At 46.0% G+C, this 22,291-nt stretch overlaps 1 protein-coding gene across 2 annotated transcripts in view; it reads left to right on the top strand.

Moving 5' to 3' along the window:
• Positions 1–22,291, top strand: part of CLIC5 (chloride intracellular channel 5) — a 971,906-nt gene that overhangs the window by 408,433 nt on the left and 541,182 nt on the right. The window lies entirely within an intron of this gene.

Below are 22,291 nucleotides of genomic sequence, written 5' to 3'. Positions count from 1 at the left end.
CAGAGCGAGAAGTGGGTGTAGAATGCAGAGCGAGGAGCGGATGTAGGGAGCAGAGCCGGTGTCGAGTGCAGAGCGGATGTTGAGTGCGGAGCGGGTGTCGAGTGTGGAGCAAACAGATGATGTATAAGGATGGAACGAGTGAAGTGGTTGGAAGGAACGGGTGAAGTGGTTGGAAGGAACAAGTGTAGTACGGCGAAGAAACAGGTAAAGTGGATGATAGGAACGGAGGTCTGATCTGGAAGAACGGGTGTTATATATGGACGAGACGGGTAAAGTATGACGAAGGAACGGATGAAGTATGTGGACAAAAGTAGGGTGGATAGAAGCATGTGGATGGAATGGACGAAGTGGATGGATGAAAAGAAAAATTGTTGGAACGGAAGAAGTACGTGAGTGTAACCGATGACCTGGGTGGAACGGATGACCTGGGTGGAACGGATGACCTGGGTGGAACGGATGAACTGGGTGGAACGGAAGAACTGGGCGGAACGATTGAACTGGGCAGAAGGGATGAACGGGGTGGAACGGATGAACGGGGTGGAACGGATGAACGGGGTGGAACAGATGAACAGGGTGGAACGGATGAACGGGGTGGAACGGATGAACTGGGTGGAACAGATGAACTGGGTGGAACGGATGAACAGGGTGGACGGAAGCGGTGAAGTATGTAGATGGAAAGGGTGGAGTATTTGGATGGAAAGGGTGAAGTAGGTAGGGTGATGTTTGTGGATGGAAAGGGCGAAGTATGGGGATAGAACGGATGAAGTATGTGGATAGAATGGATGAAGTATGTGTATGGAGCGGGTTAAGCATGTGGAAGGAAAGAGTGTAATACGTGGAAGGAAAGGGTGTAATATGTGGAAAGAACGCGTGAACTATGTGGAAGGAATAGGTGAAGTATGTGTATACAATGGGTGAACTGATGTAGAATGGGTAAAGTGGGTGGAACAGGTGAAATAATAGAATTAATGAAATAGGAGGATGAACGGGTGATCTGTTCTGAACCAGTGAAGTGGGTGGAACCAGTGAAGTGGGTGAAACGAGTGAAGTGGATAGAACGTGTGAAATGGGTGGAACTAGCTAAGTGGAGGAATGTGTTAAGACGACGTATGTGGATGGATGATGCATGGAGAAAGGATAACGTGGCTAGAATGAATGAACGAGCAGTGCATACATTGGTTGGAGTACATTAAACGGTTGAAGTGCTTGGACCAGGTTGGATTGCTTGAAACGAGGTGGAGTGCATGGAACGGATGCAAGGATGCGTGGATGCATGGATGCGAGTGCATGGAACGGATGCGAGTGCATGGAACGGTTGCGAATGCCTTAGACTGCATGAAACTGATTGTAGTGCTTGGAGCGGATTGGAGTGCATAGAATGGCGTGACCTTCATGGAATGGTTTTGGAGAGCATAAAACGTTTATAAAGCATTGAAAGGAACGATTTGGAGTGCTTGAAACTGTCGGAGTACTTGGAACAGTCGGAGTACTTGGAACAGACGGAATACATGGAACTATTGGAGTGGGCTCGATCTCAAGCACCTGATTAAACCACCATATTCACATCCCCACGCTTACTCTCTCCTTTACACCACCACTCAAATAGAATACAGCGATACTATGACACCATTTGGTATAGCTGTTCTCATACCATCATTTGCCACATACTCCTCATCACTCTAACTAAACACTGCTGGTTACACACCCTCCAGCCTAGGCGTTTCTCCTCAGGCCTAAAGCAGCCAAAATCGGTCTGGATAACAACCTGCCAGAACAAACACATACTCCTGATCCCTCAACCTCCACACCTACCGCTAAGAAGTAGCTATCACACAAATGCCACACCAGCTGCACACATATCCGGTGCTCACACATACCTTTTGACTCTCTCTATTCTCTCTACTGACCTGAACTTCAGTTCCCGAGGGCGTTCAACCTACCAGCGCCTTGAGACCATACCAATGGTACATAAGGCGCTATATAAATGCTAGGTAACATAACATAACATAACATAACATATATTAAACTTATGTGTGATTTGAATATTAAATAAATAAAATAAATATTTACCTTTACAAACTAGACTGATTACTGGTTCAGTGTGACCTGGGGGTATTTTGAGATGGGTGTGATATGAGTGGTATATCATTCATAATATTGAATTTATAGACACAGATCAATAAGGGTTTCATTGTGCACTACATGCTAGGCGAGACCTGGGTGTGTGACTGATTGAAATCCTTAACACTCCAGGCCAGGACATTACAGTGGTGATAAAAAGCTTAAGTTTGCTCTTGATAGGGACCCCCAGGTTTTGAGGCCAGAGGGATGGAAATAAGATGTTATGGAGGCGAGATGTTAGGAGCCGTAAGTTATATATTTCCAGTTTTAGATGAATTAAGCATTAGTGAGCAGAGTACCTGTGAGTGACCGGTGGCAGAGAGAAAGTTGGTGATGCAAGTCGATAATTCAATAGTAAAGGAAATTAATATGAAGAGCATTTGGATAGCATCTACAAAAAGATGGCAAGAGAAGTTGAAGGAGGACATTAGCTTGTCAAGAGAGGTAGTGCAAAGTCTGAAGAGGTAGGGACCAACGACTGAGCCTTTGGAGGACACACACTGGAGGAGGGCTGTCAGAGAAAGTGGCAACAGACTTGGAGATGGAGAAGTATTGCTTAGCATGGTAAGAGGCAATCGTTTTAAGGGCAGTGCCCTGAAAGCCAAGTTGCGTGAGACAAAGGGATGTCGACAGTGTCCAAAGGGTTGGTCGACAGTGTCCAATTCAACAGTGAGGTCGAGGAGGATAGGGATGGAGGAGAGTTTGAGGGGGTGAGCAGCAGTGAAGGAGTCAGAGATGTGAGTGAGTGCACTTTCCATGGTTTGTTTGCTGTGGAATCCTGACTAGAGGGGATTGCAAAACATGTTGCACTCCAGGTAAGATGCTATTTGGTTGAACACCACACATTCAGGAACTTTGGAACAATGGGAATGGAGGGATTCGTGCAATGTTGGCTGAAATGTTGTGGTCAGCAGATGGTTTTTAGAAGATGGCTATGATTGCTTAAGGAAGGGAAGGTCCCAAAAGCAAGTGATAGTTCAGGGCATGGTGGCAGGAAAGAGTAGTTGAGACGTGCTACGGCCTTTCTTGTCTGGAGAGCGAAGGAGTCAGTAAGAGCACAGGAAGGGTACTGAAACAGAAGTGTGAGTTCCTTAGGTTTTATATGAGGGAAAGAGGGAAGGGAAGAAACCAGTGAGGCAAAGCAGAAAAAGGGGGTTGGAGAACGGAAAGCAGGGGTAGACATAGATGGAAACATGCAGGAGACACTGATCAGAGGGAGAAGGTTCAGTGAAAGGGGTTAGTGGTTAAGGGATGATGAGAGATACACCAGTTCATTGAGAGCGGGTAGTGCAGAGAGACCAGGGAGTAGTCTGGTAGGGCGGAGCTGTGCTGTGCTGGAAGGGCATCATCCCTCTGCATCATGCACAAGGCTGTCTGGGGCGGGAGGACCACACTATCTGCAACTCTCTCTTACCAAATACTCTCCTCCTAGACCTCTATGTTCTTCTGGCACCAACTCCTTGTGTGTAAAGTGTTTCACTAAACAGAGAGTAGGATGTCGTTCACATTCCTCAGCTGGATCCCTCCTTTGGAACAGCCTCCCTCTCCCTCTACGTCTTGAGCAGGACCTTCTTAAATTATTACGAAAGCACATCAAGACTTTCTTCTTTTTCTCCTCCTTCCCTCCTCTGCTAATCTCATTGGTGTCTTGGACCCTTAAGCATCCTCTGGGCTCCTGACCACTCACACCCAATCTTCCAAGCATCTCTCTTTCTCAGCACTTTCCTCAGCACATCCTCTGCCCTGGAGACTCGCACTTTTCCACCCAATGAGATTCCAGGCCGTATAGCACTTACCATACCTTGCACTTCATCTGTGACTCACCCATGAGCACGGACACCCCAGCACCTACCCCAGTGCCCGCTTGCTGCACTTGCACGTTCTGAATACTCACAGGGCATAGTAGGTTTGTCTGTTCCTTCCCCCAATGTATTTATATGTGTGTTTTTTAATGTACTTCAATCCCATGTTCCCCCCCTGTTGCCCTGTGGCCGCTTTGAAACAGAATGAATTTGCTGTATAAGTGCCCAACAAGCAAACAATAAATCCATAAATAGTTGCTAGACATGTTCTGTAGGTGGAAGTCTGATAAGATAGGTAAAGATTGATAGTGCAGTATATGACTCCAGTCACGTTTGGAGGTAGCTGAGGACCATCTAGGTTAATTGCCACTCAGTGGCAGCCCTAAGCTGTTTTGTTAATTTGTTATGTTGGCTTGCTATACTGACCAGTTATATTAGCCTTTTTATTTCATTTATTATGTTTTTTCTGCCTCTCATTTGGCCGCTGGCATCCCAGACCCAACACGAGTGATCTCGAGATACCGTGGCAAAACTGGAAGAAAGCATGTTTGACACATATGACTGCCACTGTGGGAAATGTTCAGAGGAAGCAGGAAATGTTTCTGAACCCCTTCAGAGTGGAAGACCACAGGGGTTTTGAAGTCCCACTACTGGTGCAAGTTGGAGAATTCTCTAGTGACGCAAAGAATGTGTTTCATGCCACTGTAGCCATGTGCAAAGAGCAATTTGTTCCAAAATAGAACATTGTGTTAACAAGGCACTTAGTCTTTCTTTGGGCACCAGGAGCTAGTGAAAGAATGGTGTCCTATGTAGCTGCTCTAAGCAGATTTGTCAAGAGTGGGAGTTTGGGGTGTTCACAGAGGGTCTCATTCGAGACCAGGTGGTGTGCTGCTGCAACAACAAAAAGTTACAGAAAAGGCTGGTGGTGGATAAGGAGCTTGCTTGCTCTTTAGCAGGCCATCAGCACTGCAGGAGGAAGGCCAGTCTTCAGAGTACACTTGGGACATTAGTAAGTCTGGGGTGGCGGCCTGAGTGCCATGGGAAAAGAGAAAGAAAGTGTGAACGGGGACCGGGCACAAGCATCTAAGGCCTACGATGTATGAGTGAGCTAGAACCCAGTTAGCGGGAAGAAATATGTATGGTTTTGGTGCAGCAGTCCCAATCACATGGCCACCAGTCCCCTGCACTAATCCTGCAAGTTTTAATGCAGGAAGCGTATCAGTAAGCGCCACTGGCAGGCACCTGCTTGAGTTGTTTCAGAGATGTGTAATTTGTGGAAGAAGATATTCAACAAGTGAGGAATAGATTGCATGATATGTTTATCTCTAGTGTGCATGCAAAGGATACGGAAGCCCCATGATGTGAAGCAAGAGTAGCTGGCGGTACATTGAGCATGATAGTTGATTCTGCATCCTGTTACACGATCATTACTGTGTACACTTACCTGAGATTGGGGAGGGGAACGGAAGATTTGGGGGTGCCATGGTTGACGATGCTGGGCTTCAGGTCATGGAGATCGAGTTTTGAGGTCCGAGGTTCTCTCGCAAACTGTATGTGGCATGCAAGGGTGCAGAACCAATAGGACAGTCATCAGAAAGCTTTAGGAATCAAGCTAGATCTCAATGCTCCAGAACAGGGGATGTTGGTGCATAGTGAGCTTTTGGACCGGTATCCGGCGGTCTTCTACAACTTAGTTGGAAGACTGAATTGCTTCAGACATAGAACAGTACTAAAGACAAGAGTGGTAGCAGCGATGCACAAGGTGTCTCCAGTACCCCTTATGCTCCAAGGAAAGATAAGCTGGATAAATTGTCTGCCAATGGTGTAAACGAGAAGATAGAGCAATCTGAGTGGGTAGCACCCATAGCCATTGCATGGCGCAGCTTGACCTTCTTTGAACCTCGTGTCCTTAAATGACTGGATGTGTGTACATAGAGATCCCATGCCCAAGTACTAGAAATTGTCACTCTGTTGGAGGGTGCAAAGTATTTCTCATGCTTGTACTTTCTCATTTTCGGAGTGCTTACCACCAGGTTTAATTGTGCCCTGACACAAGATCCAACACCTCCTTCATAATTAATTAAATGTATTTATTACATTTGTTGATAGCACCCAGGACCCAGAGGTATCACGTCGCTAGAAATTGCATTACAGACAGTGGATTTGAGACACGTAGGTGCCTGTATGGTAGTGGATAGCAGTTGTTGTTACAGACAGTGCCTACATGGTTGCGGATGACAGTTATTTATACAGGTAACGCAATGTAGCGAGAGGGTTTTAGACATATTTGTTGAACAGTAGTGTTTTGATGTTTTTGCGAAAGGCTGGGTCGGAGGGATCTTCTTTGATGTTCCAGAGGGTGGGGGCGATAACGTTGAAGCTAGTTCCTCCAGCTCTTTTTCTGGTGAACTGGGGGTAATTAGTGAGGTGGACAAGGAGGAATACATGCTGCTTATGTTTGGCCTTTTGGAGATATGGTGGGTGAGGTAGGGAGGGGCAGTGTTATGTAGGCAGCGATCAGTAATGGACAGGATTTTTTAACTCAATGCGTGCCTTTATCGGTAGCCAGTGAGTGTCGCGCCTCACTTTGGAAATGTAATTGGATCGTGTCAGACCCCAGATGCCGCTGTGGGCATTCAGTTTAAGCTCATGCCTTTTTTATTGGCCTCTGCCCTAGCTATGCTGCAGCGGGTTATGGGGGAGTCGTTGAGGGATCTCTGTAACATTAGGTGTTTCAGGACAATATCCTGAACTTTGCAGAGAGCATTGATGAATATGTCTCTATTATCATGCATCTGTTGAGCACCCTGAAGGAATGGGGTTAACCATCAAGTCTGATGATAAAGTTCAGGGGGTCTAGTGAGTCTGAGGTGATGTATCTGGGGCATGTTGTGAGTGCAGCTGGAATCCTTCCTAAGGGGAGCCTGGTGGAAGAAATTAAGGAAGCTCCCATCCCAAAGGACAAGGAAATACGATGAGCCTGTTTGGACTTAGCACAAGATCATTTCAGGTTTGTGAAGGATGTGTCCACAAAGTGTGTGTCATTGAGGAACTTATTGAAGAAACACAAAGGTTTGTATGGTCGGACGAGTTTGAAGTGCCTTTCACCCAATCAAGAGTGAGATTGCCTTGTGCAATGGCGGGCGAGGCAAGAGGTTGTGGTGGGCCTTCTTCGCACAGAGAAGATTTACTCCACACTCGAGAAAGAGGTCCTGGCTTGAAATTGGGCTGTTGACCATTTCAGGTTCTTTTTGTGAGACAACAATGGGATGCCCTCTGGATCAAAGTGGCAGAAATAATAGATGGCCATTGTCATTGCTGGAGTACAATTTCCGGGTACTGTACATGCCTGGGCTGCAAAATGTAGCTGTGGGTTGTTTGTCGAGATTGTCACTGGTCGCCTCTGAGGGACAGGCAGGAAAGGACTTGTGTATTGGGATTGCCCAAGTGACAATGGACACGGTCATGAACCTGTCTCTGTGACAGCAAGAAGTTCCCACACATGCAGAGTTGAAAATAATTTGGCATATGTGTAGGAGGGAGGGCCCAAAAAGGGCTTTCTAGATACTGGCTTGTGGGAATTATTCAGTAGATTCAGGGACAAGCTGTGCATTTGAGGTGGGTTGCCAAATAGTGGTGAGAAGATTGTCTTGCCAAAGGCTGCCATCCTGAACTTCATTAGCATAGCTTTCAGTGGCCACCCAGAAGCATGTCTAAACCTTGTGTAAGGGAGTGGTATTGGTTGCCTGGTGTGGATCAGCAATTGTATGAAGCCATTAAGTTCTGTTTACCATGTGCCCAGAGCGACAACTCCCATGCAGGCGCCAAAGTTCCTGTGTACCCCGTATGTGTGCCGAATGTCACAGTTGGTTCTGGGTATCATAGGGTCAGTACCCAACTTGTGCCGAGATGCTAGGTTTATTTTTGTTTTGATGGATTACCTCTTGATTTGCTTGTGGCGCCATGTGTTGTCACTGCTTCCAGTGCGGTACAATTCTTGCAATTCTTGTGTAGAGTGTTCCAAGTCACTTGTTTCTGAAGAGCCTTGTTGACATTGGCATGCAATTTAGGTCAGGCCTGGTCAAGAATATCCGGAGGCGAGAGAGCGTGTTCCACACGACCATTTGATTCCTGTGGCCTGCACGTGCTTTTCTTGCACTAGGAAGTAGGAAATGTTACATTTCACTCAGATTTATTGCACTAAGCTAATACACAACATAAATCAATAGAGAAAATGCAGCCACTATGTCAAAATTGCTGTCACTGATTGCCTCAGACGTGCGCAAGAAAGTATGGTGGAGATCCCATATGATTTACTGTAGGCATAGAAAAATTCAGGCAATCCTGCCTTTCCGTGACTCCCTGATCTGTTTCCTCTGTGTGTGGAGATGTTCAAAAAGATCATCAACAAAGCCAAGGCCTCCTACAATCAGAACACCATAGCAGAAGCAGACAACAAAAGCAGAGCCCTCTTCAAAGCAGTCAAGCACTGCGTCAACACCCTACCCGCCTCTGCCATCCCCCACTCCATCGAAAATTCCACCTTCATCCACACCTTCTTCATTGATAAAATCAGCAAGATTCGCCAACACATACACATCAGCCCTAGATCCACAGACCGACCTCACGTCCCTCCTCGTGAAATCCCCACAACATTCACGACACTCTCGACAGAGGACCTGGTAGAAAACCTGGCCGCCTTCAAAGTCACATTGTATACAGACATCCTCCCTGCATCCATCCTCAAGACTCTCTCTGTGCAGAAGCTCACCTTTTCCACCTTGAGATCATCAACAGCTCCTTGACTCAAACTTCCCATTGACACTAAAAACAGGACAAATCCTCCTATTCTGAATCCCGAAAATCTAGGTAACTATCGCCCCCATCACGCATCTTCCCATCCTAGGTAAGATCATTGAGAAAGCGGTAGCCGCAAAACTGCAGAAACACATCGACATCAACAATCTCCTCCAAATCTACCAACCCGGGTTGAGATCCAAATGCAGCAGGGAGACAGCAATCATACAGGTGGTCGACGACACCCTCAACATCTTTGATGGCGGCCACTCCTGCCTCCTGGTTCTACTCAACCTCTCGCCCACATTCGACACAGTAGACCACCAGGCATTAATGCACACTCTACATCAGCACTTGGGGATCAGTAATCTTGTCCTATGCTAGTTCAAGTCCTACCTCGCCAACCGCCAGCAGTTTGTTCAGATGGACTCCTCTAGATCGCCAATGTTACCCGTCACCTGTGGAGTCCTGCAGGGTTCCATCCTCTCTCCAGTGATCTTCAATCTATAAATGGAGCCGCTGGGAGCCCTACTAGCCACACACAACATTCACATCCACCAATATGCCAATGACACACAGCTATACCTTAAGATCGCCTCTGTCAAGGACATTAATAGGCTCAAAACCTGCCTCTCGCTGATCCAGTCTTGCATGTCCAGTGCATACTTGAAGCTCAACCCCTCCAAGACCGAATTCCTACTCCTCACCAACAATACCGAAGATCCAGACATACAGACCAGGCTATCGACCATGAACTCTGAGGACTTCACACCTGAGCTCACCTCCTGCGCCAAGTCCCTCCGGTTCCACATCGACAACCACCTCCCCTTCAAGAAAAACAAAGCTAAGAAAACCCAGACAACTTGGCATCAGCTCTCCCTCCTGCGGAAAGTCAAGCCCTCCCTCCGAACAGCTTTAGTTCCACCATCAAGAACTGGTCCTAACTGGTCCGTGCTACTATTTATAGCTGACATTTCACATCACTGCAGCGTACGCACGCACGCATTTCCCCCTTCCCTGGAGATGTGAACAAGATGCCTAGTCATGTGTGTGGTGGGGCACTTCTGCTTTCCCACCAGGTCCCTGGTGTGCTTCACAGGGATGGCCTATCACTGTGTGAATGGAGGTGTCCTGATCCCCATGTGGGAATGAATGCCTTAATGAGCACATGTTCCAGGCTGCCTCTGAGGGAAGCCAGCTCATGACGGCCTGTGCGTAAACCCACTGAGTGGGCTGCGCAGGCCCGAGGACCGCTGGCTGCTGCATTGATCTACCCGACTGCAATATTAATTGTACGTGTATTGATTCAATAAATTCAAATTTTTCTAAAAAAATAAAAAATAAAAAAATAACTGGTCCTATCCCACCTGGATGGGGGCAGTGCACTCCTCGAAGGCCTCCTGTCGTCCTCCCTTGTGCTCCTGAGAAGTGTCCTATACAAGGCTGCATGCCTCATCAAGTGTCTACGCAGATACGACCACATAACCCCCCCCGTCCCTCATCGACCTTCACTGGCTCCCACTGCGCGCACGACTCACCTTGAAATCTTGCTGCTTCATCTATAAGGCATTCGCCTTCAAGTTACCGATCTACCTTGTGGAGAAACTCAGCATCCCCGCGGACAGAGCACCACCAGAAGCCAGGACATTTGCAGACTTGAACTCTGCTGCTGCAAAAAGGAAAGGACCAGAAAACAAGCCTTCTCAGCCTACGGCCCAAGACTATGGAACCTCCTCCCCGTCAGCATCAGACTCGCCCCCACCATTCAGAAAATAACTCTAGACCCACCTCTTCAAGGAATCTCTCCGCCTCAACACCTAGACCATCATATCGCCCCTCGCGCCACCTGATTTGCTAGACGCTTCCCGGGCCTCTCCTCCACGCCTCCCTGTACTGCTGTGCCCCTCCTCTGTGCCCCTCTGTATCCCAGCCCCGCTGTAGATCTGTTTTGTTGTTACCTCTGAGAAGCACTCCGTTATGCATCTGTACGGTTGTATACCTTTGTAAAGCGCTCCATTGTTTCTCGAAGCCAGGTCCGTGCTCAATAAATACCGTAATAATAATAATGGTGAAACCGCTCAGGGGCACATATGCGCAGGCGGTAAGGCAGCTTCATACTTATTTACTAGATCCAAGAAAATGAGGCCAAGACTGCTGTTCTGTGAAGGTAGATTAAGAAGAAAGAAGTCAGTTCAAAGGGATAAACTTGTATTGACTAACATAGATAGACCATTGTGAGAATGTTATGTTATTGTTACTATGGTGACAGCTTCGTGTATGATTCCAGAATGTTGATGGCATCATACACGAAGATGTTGCTTTGGTGAAATGGCCCGCTCGGGGGCTCTCCTGATTAAATCTAAATAATACTTTATATACAATGTTATGTCTCTTCATTGTATAAAGAAAAACACTACAATTGGCGACGAGGAGCTAGCTACGTGGAGGGAGCCCCCGGATATGATTATGAAGATTGCTGTTTATAACCGTCAATCGATGTGTGTGGCGAAGTTTGTGAGCCTGCGGCTACGAGCGTTTGCGTGAAACACATATGGACGAAGGGCAGGTGAGCGGCATGACATTGAGGAGAAATATAAACGCTGAAATCACCTGGCAAAAGCTGCATTGGGCTGTGCGCGAGTGTGGATCAACCGTCTTTGGACATTAGAGAAAAGGACCTTCGAGCGTGTTATGCGTGCCGCCATTTTAGGAGGAACAAGGCCGATGTCCTACGTTTCATGAGAACGATGAACAGCTGTTTGGGCCTATGTAAACAAAGTATGTGAAGTATAAACGAACGCTCGTACGCGTCTGCACGGAGGAATCGGAATTGGTTCTCTCGACAGTTGTGATATTGATGGATGCTCGAGGAGTTTTTAAGTGACATTATTAAATATTAAGTGAAAACTGTTGGTGAAAAGGAAATAAAATATCAATATAAAGAAAGGAACAAACGATTTAGTGCAGCATATTACATATGAGGAGGACATTACATACGAATCAACATCAAGCTCTAGTCATGCAAAACACGGCTGCTCCAATAAAATTCTTACCGGCACCTGGGAATCCAACATGCCCTTGGGAGCAGTGGCAAGACAATTTTCAAGTGTATTTGAGAGCAATAGGAGGGGCAAAATTTAATGATGATCAGAAGGAAGCAACCCTGTTGCACTGCATTGGTACGGAGGCATTGAGAATATTCAGGTCATTGCCTGAACTAGAGCATGATGAGGAAACATGGGGTGAAGCATCAAGTGGTTCTAGAAAGTATGATATAGCAGTTGCTAAATTGAATAAACATTTTGGAAATAAGTCCAACATTGTATTGGAAAGATACAGGTTTTTCACAAGAAAACAGAGCAAAGAGGAAAGTATTGATTCATATTTGGCTGCATTGAGAGGATTAATGGCCACATGTGCATTCACCGGGGTTACTGATGAATATTTGCGAGATCAGATAGTGTTGCATGTGGCCGATCCGCGCATTCAGCAACGTCTATGGCAGGCGAAGAACCCTACATTAGAAAAAACTGTTGAGATAGCCAGGTCAATTGAAATGGGTGAAAAATGTATGAGAGAAGTTCAAAGTAAACTGGAACACACTGGAATTAAGTCAGTCCAAGAGATAAATGAGGAACAGCATAACACCCAAGAAGAAAAATTGATTGCCATGGTTAAGAGGATGGTCAGGTCAGATGCATCTAGTGGATACAGACAAGATGGAGGTGGTACATTCAAGCAAAGTAATAGATGTACATATTGTGGATGGTACAAACATGAAAATACAGAAAAGGATTGTCCAGCAGTCTCGGCAGAGTGTTTTAGGTGTGGATATACAGGTCATTTTGGAAAGATGTGTCGCAGCAACAGAGGGAGAGGCAGATATAATGGCAGATTTGGTAGAAATACTGGTCGATTTTATAGGAGCAGAGGTGCAACTACGATGGGTGTGAGAGCTGTGGAGGAAATTGCTGGTCCCAGTAACTTGATAGCAATAACGGATCAGACTGAAGATAGGGTTCAGATACTTACAGTCACACCAAGAGATAATGGTGTAGGATCTTGGGTTCCTATGGATATTGATGGTATAACTTTACAAGTGATGGTGGACACAGGTTCTCCATATACTATGGTCGATGTACAGACATATGTCAATGTTTTAAAAAAAAAAATGGAAGACCTACAGATGACAAACACCAGAGCAACAGGTTATGGAAAGACACCTATCAATATTGTAGGTTGTGTTTGGGTGAAATTGGAATTTGAAGGGCGAAAAACCTACTGCAGACTGTATGTGGCGGAGAATGGTTTTTCAATAGTAGGATGGTGGGAGCAAGCTTCTTTAAATATCAAGATTCATCCAGGAGAGAGTGTACCCATCCTTTGCGTTTCTGAGAATGTTTGTGACAATGCAGAGAGTTTGGCAAGAGCTTTTCCAAAAGTTTTCAATGACAAGATTGGTTTACTCAAAGGTTTTGAACATCGCATTATTCTCAAAAGAGGTGTGACACCTGTTGTACATAAAGTTAGAAGTATACCCATCGGCACCAGAGATGTATTAAAGGTTGAACTAGAGAGACTATGCAGGCAAGATATCATTGAGCCAATTGAGAGTTCGGAGTGGTTATCGCCTATTGTATTAGTTAAAAAAACAGATGGATCTATCAGGATGTGTGTCGATTTAAGAGATTTAAATGCTAACATATGGGTAGATCGACATCCATTACCGAATATTGGAGAGATGTTGTCCACCATGAGTCCTGCAAAGTATTTTACGACTCTGGATTTGTCGTCGGCCTACCATCAGGTGGTACTAGAGGAAGGATCTAGACATTTGACATCTTTTGTAACGCCGTTGGGAGCCTTTAGGTACAAGAGAATGCCTTTTGGGTTAGCTTCGGCTGCTGCTGTATTCCAGAGGTTAATGCATCATCTGTTTGAAGGTTTACAAGGAGTATATTACTTCCAGGACGATATTTTGGTGTCAGGAATGTCTCAAGAGGAGCATGATGCAAAGTTGTTAGCTGTTCTGCAAGTGTTACAGCAGAAAGGGATGACACTCAAAATTGAAAAGTGCAAAGTAAAGAAAAATGAGGTGACATATTTGGGACATCGCATATATGCCAAGGGCATCATGCCTAAAGAACCATTGGTAGACACTATTCTCAAAATTCCAGAACCAAATAATAAAGACCAGCTGAGGAGTTTTTTGGGACTCACGGAATATTATTCCAAATTCATTGATCACTACTCTGATAACACCGAAAGTATGAGGAATTTAATGAGTAAAGGAATGAAGTTTGAATGGTCTGAAGAATGCAAAAAGGAATTTGAACAGATAAAGAATATGACTAATAAAGCACCGGCTTTGAAAATGTTTGACTCGAGTGCCAGAACAAGGATAGCAGTTGATGCGAGCAATGTAGGCTTAGGTGGTGTCTTAGAACAAGTCCAAGATGGTGAAGTTGTTCCCATTGCATTTGCATCAAGGACATTAAGAGGTGCTGAGAGAAGTTATTCGACAATAGAGAAGGAAGCTCTTTGAGTAAAGTGGATATTAGAGCATTTTAAAAGTCTCATTTGGGGCATTCCTGTGGATGTTAGAACAGACCATAAGCCTCTTGTTCATGTTTTGAACTCGAGTCAGCGAAAGTGTCCTTCGTGATTATGGGCCTTGTTTCGTGCACAGACCCGGAAAGAGTTGGAACCAGCTGTTGCCAGGCCTCAGGCAGCACGTAGCTTTTAGTTCGAATTCTTTTGAAAAATACACCTTTGTTCTCAACCTGCGGAACGAGGGTACATTGCCTGGCAATGCTCTGTTAGCCATGGGCGTAATTTTAGGGGGGGACGGGGGTGTTTGTCCCCCCCAACTTTCATGGCACATTATTTTGTCCCCATTCATTTGAATGGGGCACCTTTTCTTCAGAGGTCATGTCCCCCCCAACATATTCAGCAAAGTTTCTCCACTGCAGTGTTAGCCCACATTCTGAACAGGGTGGAGTTACCTAATGAGGTTTTCCCATTTCTTCTGCAAATACCGTATTCGTGGGATAAAATGCGCATATTTGTGGAATTACTGCGAGAAATCATGCTTCTAGCAGGAATGTATGATCCCAAGTAGATGGGAATCTGTTGAAAAATGTGGCTTTTGGCTGGCTGTTTTGCATCACCTCAGACCAGGCGCAATTCAATAAACACCAATTTTTACCATGTTAAAAGTCAAAAGATATTACATGTGATCATGTGATACATGGAGTTGTCAGGGGAAACAGAAAACAGCTAAGTACTAAGTCTAAGGAAGAAGTTGCACTACTGTATGTTATTAGGGTGATGGTTGGGCTATTGCCCAGTTTTGTTGTTTTTGTTGAGTTTAGAAGCAGTTTGTGCATTATGGGATGAATTGTGCAGCCATCCCCGCCCCCCTCTACCATCCCCCGCTTTTCACGACCTTCACTAAGGGGCAAACTATAACTACATTTGCATCATGAAGCAAGTACCTTTCGGAGTCTTTGTACTTCCAAGGAACATGCAAATATGTACTTTCTTTTCAAATGCAAACATTAAGTGGCTCCATGCAACTCTGCACACTGCTGTGCATGAGCCAGGGTGTACTTCAAAAGGGATGCCAGAGCTGCAGTGAAAGGGACATCCCAGTCTACATCGTGTACTACGAATGCCTAAAAACGATGACAGATGGGACACAGTCATCATTGTTGCCACCCCACACTCTCCATTTTAGGCTGGGGCTGAGTCAGAATGATGAACCCCGCCCATGGCCTCAATCAGAAGCAGTGCTTGAGAGGGGCAAATGGAGGTACCTGGTGCTAGGTGACCCTCTTGGTGGGGAACACTGGCTTTCCAGCTCTGCCCAGGAGCCGAGCCCCCAAGCACTGATTATTCATTTCATTTCATTTCGACATTTGTGTAGCACCTTTCACCTTAATTATGGTACCAATGCGCTGTTGGTGGAATGCTCTCGGAGGGACCAAAGGGCCTCATTACGACCCAGGCGGTAAGTTACCGCCTGGGTCGCACCTTTACCACCATGGTGTAAACTATGTTTACGCCATGGTGGTTGGCGGACTTACCACCCCATTCCGAGGTTGGTGGGGCGCTAAGTCCCCAATCCCCATTTACCCTTCCCCATTCCCATTTTTGCCCCATAGGGCATAATGGGAGTGGGGAAGGCGTTAATTATGCCACCGTAAATTACGGTGGCGTAATTAACATCAAGGTCCCTTAGCGCCATGGATTTTAACACCTGCTAAAAGCAGGTGTTAAAAGCTCCATGGCGCTAAGGGACCTCGGAATCAGGCGGTAAGGGTCGGCGCTGTTTACGCCGCCGTAAACCCCTGTGGGATGTTTTTATCCACGCATCCAAGCCCTACCTCAAAACTGTGCAGTACTGACATGGAAAACATCATGATGGCCAGAGCTTCCCAGAAAATGCACAGGGAAATGCATGAAGAATAGGCTGCCACACATTTTTGCCGATGTTAGCCCAGGGAAATGCATGAAGAATAGGCTGCCACTCATTTTTGCCGATGTTATGGGCACAGAAGGGCACTGCCTAAAACCACCATTGGACTACCCACACAGTAGTCTGAAACCATTGGGAATGGCAATGCTGATTGCCAAAAGCAAACCCATAACTGTGGGGAATTCATTTTCTTAAATCCCAAAAAGGGGTGCAGTACCAGTACTCACCACTATCAGAAAGCCGGCGTTTTAAAACAACACCAGATTTTACTTTTTTGTGTAAAACTGAATAAATGAACCCAAAGCAAGCCAAAGAAAGACTTACTGAGAGGTGGATCCAATGTAAAGTTATATTCTGAAGTGACTTGAAGGTTTATAACAAGACTGGCTGAGCTGTGGATTTCAGCAGTTTAAGTGAATTTGGACTGAAAGACACTAAAAATCTAAATGTTTAAAAGAAATGAGTGACCTACTTTGAGTGTCACATAGGTTGCAATTGTTTAAATGTCATAGTTTTAAACTTAGAATCAGCATTCTAGCTGCATATGTAAACATTGTCTTGACTTAAACTGGGTAACAAAAAGTGACATTTTATCTGAAACCTGGCTTAAGGAACTGAATTCTGCCCACCAGCTACCCCCGACAGGAGATGAAACTTGAGTCACAGCTGTGTTCCCAGGCCTATCTGCCTTTTGCTGGCCACACTAAGGATATGCCATCTCTCTGATAATTGAATTAAGGGGAGCCCCCACAGAATACAGGAGCTCTGAACAAAGCCCTGTCCTGACTCAGGCAAATGTTTTATTGGCGGGAGTCGTAAATGGAGCTTCCTCCTGGAAGGACAGGGGAGGAGCACTGCCTGTGAGAGCAAGCTGGCTTGGCAGAACTGGAAAAACCAGAAATTCAACCTTGTGCTGGGGGGAAACCACACCCCTTTGGGGCCAGAACATAACTCTAAAAAGATGAATAACTCATAGAGCGGACTTGTGAAAATTATTTAAATGATACCATAATTCTTGTGATTTTTCTGCCCACATTTTAAGACGTGTTAGGACCCGGTGGTATGTTCAGGGGGGTTTTAGCGGAAAAGAGGATATTACTCAAAATGTGTGCATGTGAAAAATCTGACACTTCATCAACTAATGTCCATACTCCTTGCGCACACGTGTGTAAATTTGGGTTAATGTCCGACATTGCAAAATCAGTTAAAAAGTGAAATATGTGCCATTTCTGAATGCAAGTCCCCAGGAAGAGCAGAGTTTGAACAGGGGATACCTCCTGTGATACGTGAAGGGTGCATGTAATTTTAAACAAATGTGTACCTGTGCAAATATGTTTTTTGAGCAAATATAGATTGTGTGTAAAGTTGACAGGGGTGGGTTCTCTGTATCATAAACAGACCTCATCATGATGACACTTCATTTCATTCCCCCAATCAAGTGGAAGCGGATGAAGTGGCCAATGACAAGTGGAGAGGGGTAGAGCCTAGTGATGCTGCACACACACCCATTTTAAAAACAGATAAAAGCAGACAGACAGGACAGATAGGGACCTTCAAATCCATTTGCAGCTGGACGCTCTGCCGGAAAATCCATACTTTACCTCCATCAATCTCTAGAGAAAGCTGTGCAGAAAGATCCAGACTTCAAATCTATCAATATCCAGAACCAGAAAACCAGACCAGCAGAGCAGAGCTGACCCAGATCACTGTGAAGTGCAGAGACCAGAGTCCAGTCTAAAACCTGACCAGATCCGTGGCGAGGCCCATTTAATTCAAGAATATAGTGTGAGTACCTAGCAAACTGTGCAGAACCAATCTCTTAGTTAAAATAATATAATTCAATCTATTTTAATCTAAGTAGAACTGCCTCCTAACTGTCACCTGTCATTTTCTAGTTGCAAGCTGCACTTGTCTTTTTGAATTTTAAAATTTCAAATCTGAAAAACGACCTTTATCTAATCGCTCATATCTCCGTGACCGTTTGTGCTAGAGACTTGCAGTAACTTTCATCTGGAAGCTGAGATCCTAGGCTGTCCTAGGACCCCAAAATGATATTGCTAGCGAATGCCACTACTTCCTCTTCGTATCCGAGGAGGCCTTCAGCTAAGCAGCTGAGCGTAGTTTCCTACCACCTTGTAGTTCCTCTGTAATCGCGCCCGGCGCACTCGCGAATTTTACCGCGATTTGCAATTTCTCCACGTGTAAAAATCTGCTGCTGCTTGCCTTCCGTTGAAAAAATTTGTTTGCAACCTGACAACCATTATAGAGCATTGCTAAAGTGATCCTGAACTTATTCAAAGCATATACCACTCACCCTAAACCTCTAGGGGGAATTAAAAGCATTTTAATATATTTTTCACTTCATTGCCAGCACATATAAAAGCATTTTGGGCCTGTGTTTTAAACTTCTGTAGTCTAAGCTTACTGGGGTGAACTGAATCACATTTGATTGCATTTCTGAGAACTGTGTGCCTTCCTTCCATTTCCTTGCATTGCATAAAAGAGGGGGGGGGGGTGAATTGTCCAAGAAAGTGATTACATTGTCTTTTGCTGAAATCCTATCAAGTGATTTTCTGTACTGCATTTCATTCAACATTGCATCCATTTGAACTCTATAAAGCATTCTCTATCACATTATTCTTCTGTCCCTATTTACCAGTGTGCTACCTTATCCATTTCATGTCAACTCCTTAGTGATTATAAAGAAATGTGCTAGTGCCAGATTCTCCGTTGTTAATCTTTATCATATCAGATTAAGTGTGATATCCAATTATTAATTTATTATCAAAGTGTGATATATCTATACATTGTTTAATTTTTTTTCAAATAAATCTTTTAAATTTGCAAAACAAACCTACTTCTTGGCTCAGTGGGGTCAGGGGGATTCTAAGAGAGGGGTGTTATATAGGGGTAGTCATCCAGAACGCATGAACTGGACATAAAGATACATCAATAAGGGTTTCCATTCAGTATCCCAGACTAGGCATTGACTTAGCTGTAGTGTTGAATTGAATCCTCTTACAAATTGGGGGCTCGTGCCGGACGTTTGGGTTAGATCTATCACTTGTGCAGATTAATACAGCGTGCCAGCTGACCAGATACACATATCCGGTCGGATCACCACGCTGTGTTACGCTGTGAAGCACTCCTCAAAGGAACGCTCTTAGGAAAAGGTCTGTTTTGCAAAAATAAAATACTAATTTCTGTAAGTCAGGACAGAGACCAATCTCTAGAATGACGACCTTAGTAGACATGAAAATAGCCAGAGAGCACTTCTTATATAAGTTATTTGTGAGAGGTGAGTGGACTCACCAGGACCGCACGGTCTGGTTGCAGGCCATCACGCAACAGGTCACTGAAACAGGGTCAGATATATGGGGAGATCAGGGTCCCCTACATGTGGCCCTGAGTGAACTATACATGGCTCCTAAAGCTAAGGATGAACAAGACAAGATGGTTAGGATAGCCGCATACCTGTACCTATATATGGGAGACATGCAGGATAAATGTACTGAAAGCCAAGATCTGGCGAATAAGCGACAGATGGCGTTAGAGAAGGTCCAATCTGACCTGGTCTCTTCTGAGCAGAGGCTGCAGGGAAGCCAGGAGTCAGAAAATGAGAGTAGACAGCACATCATTAAAATAAAGAGGGATATGGACATCCTGCAACAGGAAAAGGCTGACCAGGATACCAGATTTCTGGCCTTGCAGAAGGAGTACCAAGAAGGTTTGGACTCCCTACTGCAGAGCCAGAAAAAGCTGGAGCAACAATTAGACTTTAACAGGGCATGCACGGAGCAGGTAGCCACCCTGCAAAGTCATCTAGATAGAGTGAAGGCAGAGAGCAACAAGCTGATTCTGAAAGACCTGGATACCCAGGCAGAGTTTGATCAGGAGCGCCAGAAAGCTGGTGCCTTCCAAAGGCAAAGGGACGACCTGGCGTCACAAATTCAAGCTCTTGGTCAGGAAAGGGACACCTTAGGCCAGGAAGCCTGCCACTTAAGGAGAAAAATGGAAGAAAATCACCTGGCCCACCAGGGACTGGGTGACCTCCAAAAAGAACACCAGGACTTGCTAGAGCACACCAGGAGGGTGGAGGAGGCTCTGGCAAGACAGGAGCAGGCCAATAGGGACACAGCTCAGTAGGTAACCCTCCTGCAGCAAAGACTGGCCCAGTGCTCCAGGACCAATCAGGAAACACAGAGAGAGAATGAGGCTCTCTGCCAGCACAATGATAGGCTCCAACAACAGGTAGCGATGCAGGAGAGACTGATAGAGTCTAGTAAGGCCTTAACTGAGGAACTGAAGGCGCAGGCTCTTGCATTGCAACAGGGAGCAGGGGCGGATAGAGACCAAGTTCGCTGGGAAAGGGAAACTCCTGAGCATAACCTCAGGAGCCCTAGTACCAGAGGCCTTTTTCTCTCTCAGTCCCTGGACTCTGCCACCCCCATGTCCCCTGGCGCACATGAGCACAGGGCCACAGGGATGGCAGATTACTATCCAGCCAGAAGCATGGGGCTCATAGGCCAGTACCACCCAGGAATGGAGGGGCGGGTATCCGGGTATGGGCACCCAAGCACAGTGCAATTTGATGGGGAACCCCAGGAGAGTAGGCCCATTAAGGGCATCCTGAAAACCTCTGCCCAGTTAGGTCAGGGGGGGGGTACCCATCAAATCCTGGCAGCAAGGAGGGATCTGAAGACTCCTCTGAGCGGTACAGGCCACAGGAGACCAGGTCCCCACATTCTTCCAGCCATTCCCAGGCTCGCAGAATCCGGGAAAACCTGGAAGAACAGACGGGAACCTCTGGGAGCAGTGACTCTGAGTCAGAAGATGAATGGACAAGGGTTACCCGAACCAAAAAGGCCAATAAGGCAAAAAGGGCCTTGATTAAGGACCCATTGAAACAGATTAAGGCAATCAGGAGTGTCATCACGCCTTATCATAAGAACGCCAAGTACTCTGTTTGGGAACACTTGGAGTTCTATGAGCAAATGATGGAGACTTTTCATTTGAAGGACAGCCAAAGCTGTATCCAATATGTAAAGTGGACATTCTCCCCAGAGTACTCCAGTTTCTTTGCAGGGCTGGAGGACCAAAATCATTTAAGATGGTCCACCTATAAGGCGGCCATCTTGAAACATTTTTCTGTTCACAGAAATCCTCAAGAGGCTCGCAAGGCAGCCTACAATTTGCAATGTGGGGAGGATCAGGCCCCACAAGAATTTGTGCAAGAACTGAAACGTGCTTTTGCGCAGACCACCAGAAGGGTGCGCACAGACAGTAGAGAATTCATTAATACATTTTTTCATGCCTTGCCCAAATACATAATGACCCAGCTCGTGAGGGATTTTCACGAGAAAAGATCTTTAGACTGGGTCATTGAACAGGCTACCCGGATCTATGAGGTGCAGAAACCGGTAGATAGCAAAAGTAATGCCCACAAAAACCCCAAAACTAACAGCACCCCTGCTGCTGCCAAGGTGGCAGAGGTAAAGGTTGCCCCCGTTTTGGATTTGGAGATGGGGGGCCTAAAAACCTACCTGCACCTAATAATGCTAGGCCCAGAAGGTCCTCGGGCCAGTCACAGACAGGGAGCCAGGGAGGCAGCCCCACAAATGGGGTCCCTCGCTCTCCTGACTATGTAAGTCCCCGTTACAAGGGAAATCGACCCATCCTGGGTTATGTGTGGACTCCTCCAGCCCAAGGGGGGGGATCCAGCCAAGCACCTAACCCAGGGAACTTCCCTCCTAACTTCCCACAGGAGGGCAGAAATTCTCCAAATCCTGGGCAGAACTTTTTCCCCAGGTATCCACCCAACTTCCAACCCCAAAATCCTCCACCCTTCTTTCCCCAATTCCCTGAGCCCAGACAACCGAATCCGGGAGAGGGGAGGCCAAGGGTGGAGGGGTATCCAAATCTTCCCAACCAGGGGTACTACCAAAGAAGGGATAGCTACCCTTCCCGGGATCAGCCCAGGGGAGAAAACAGGGCCCCGTATCAGCCTGAGCGGGTTTCCCAGTTAGAGCGCCAGGTTCAAAACATGGCGCGGGATCTGGGTCACATACTGAGGGCTCAGCAGAACCCTCAG

This window comes from Ambystoma mexicanum, chromosome 4p (assembly GCF_040938575.1).
Source record: "Ambystoma mexicanum isolate Mex_15411 chromosome 4p, UKY_AmexF1_1, whole genome shotgun sequence".
In the NCBI taxonomy this organism is placed as follows: Eukaryota; Metazoa; Chordata; class Amphibia; order Caudata; family Ambystomatidae; genus Ambystoma; species Ambystoma mexicanum.
Note: the sequence above shows the minus strand (reverse complement) of the source record. Positions and strands in the feature narration are given on the sequence as shown.